The sequence below is a fragment of the Myotis davidii genome, unplaced genomic scaffold, assembly GCF_000327345.1.
Source record: "Myotis davidii unplaced genomic scaffold, ASM32734v1 scaffold308, whole genome shotgun sequence".
In the NCBI taxonomy this organism is placed as follows: domain Eukaryota; kingdom Metazoa; phylum Chordata; class Mammalia; order Chiroptera; family Vespertilionidae; genus Myotis; species Myotis davidii.
In genome coordinates, this window is record NW_006298552.1 from 450,679 (window position 1) to 452,853 (window position 2,175).

The following is a 2,175-nucleotide window of genomic DNA, read 5'->3' on the forward strand; positions in this document are numbered from 1 at the left end:
GTACATGCAGGCATATAGGCCTAACCAATGGACACGGACAACGGGGGGGAGGGCAAGCGGGGGTGGGGGGGTAGAGGGTAACGTGGGGACAAGGACACATATGTAATATCTTAATCAATAAAAAATATATTAAAGTGAAAAAAAAATAAAAAAATAAAAAGCTAAAAAAAAATTCATGAAGAAATTCAAATGACCTAGTTTAGCTACAAAAAAACCTCCAAAAAACAAAAGAAAACAACCTTAAAATTAAAAACAAACAAACACAGATTTGGAGTACTAACTGCCTGTTTTCAAGCTTTATTATAAAGCTATAATAGTGAATAGAGTAGAGGCAAATAATTAGCACATTTAAACAACTGAATGTCCAGAAATAGTCCAACACACATAAAAATTGATTTCTGCAAAAGGTGCAAAAGCAATGCAGAGGAAAAATTATACTGGAGCATTTGGACATCCATATGCAAAAATGTTAACTTGGATTCATACGTCACAATATATACAAGAATTAACTCAAAATATTATGAACCCAAATATAAAACTAAAACTGTACAATTTCTAGAAGTAAACATAAGAGAATATTTTTGTGATCCTGGTTTACATAGAGATTTTTTAGTTATGACACCAAAAATATTATTCATGAAATAACAAATTATTCAATTAGACCTCACCAAATTAAAAACTTCTACTTGAAAGACACTGTTAAGACTATAAAAGATAAGCCACATATTGGGAAGAAATATCTGCAAAACACATGTCCGAAGGACTTCTATTCTGAATCTATAAAGTAAACGCTAAACTTAATAACAATAATAATAATGCAATAACAATATTGTGAAAGGATTTTGCCAGTCATTTCATTACAGAAGATCGACAGATTGCAAATACATATATAGGAAAAAGCTCAATATTATTAGTCATTAGGGAAATTCAAAATTAATTCATAATATGATACTACTACAGAACTACTAGAATCATTAAAAGGTAAGACTAAATATATCTATTGTCAGGCATGTATGGAGGAACTGGAATTCTTGTAACCCATAGTATAACTGTAAAACAGTGCAACCACTGTGAAAAATTTTTTGTAGTATCTTAAAAAGTTATGTACTTATCTAACATGTGATCCAGACAGTCCACTTCTAAGTATTACCCAAAGGAAATGAAGGTATATGTCCATACAAAAACTTGAATGTGAATGTTTATAACAGCTTTATTTGTAATATCTGGAAAAAAATTCAAATGTCCTTTATCAAGTTAATGAATAAACAAAATGTGGTAAATCTATGGAATGCATTACTCCTAACTACAAAGTTATGGACTATTGATACACACCACAATGCAGACAAATCTATCTACACTAATAAAAGTGAAAGATGCAAATTAACCATCACTTTGTCACTACACTACACCCATAAGCCATGCCCACCAGCCAATCAGAGTGACTATGCAAATTAACCCAACTAAGATGGCAGCGCCCATGGCCCTGGAGCGAACAGGAGGCTTGGGTTGCCCTGGCAATGGAGGAAGCCAAGCTTCCCGCCTGCCCTGGCTTCCACTCAAGGCTACAAAGTTTCAATTATAGAAGATAAATAAATCCCAGATGCCTGCTTCCAGCCCACCCTGGAAAAAAAGAAAAAAAAAAGGAGAGGCTGGGAGCTTGGGTCACTGGGGGGCATGGCCAGCCTTAAAACGGCCCTCAGCCTCTCATTCAGGCTGTCCAGGCACCCCAGCAGGACCCCCCCACATCCTGAAAGGGCTGTGGGCAGCCTGAAAACAGCCTGCAGCCCCTCACCCAGGCTGGCCACAACCGCATGGGTGAGGGTCCCTGTTGGGGGGCTTAGCAAGCCTGCAAACAGCCATCAGCCCCTCACCCAGGCTGGCCAGGTACCTCAGCAGGACCCCTACCCTGATCCAAGACACCCTTCAGGGCAAACCAGCCAGTCCCCACCCAGGCACCAGGCCTCTATCCTATAAAATACATGTTATTTTGTGAAAGAGCCACACTCAAGGGCCCGCAGTTTGCCGACCACTGGCTTAGGCCCTAAGCCTGCTCTCTGCTTAGTGTTCCCATGGAGGCAGGAGAGGCTTCTGCCACCGCCACTGCGCTCTCCAGCTGTGAGCCTGGCTTCTGGGGTTCTGGCCGAGGGGTGCTCCCCCTGTGGGGGGCCCCTGAGC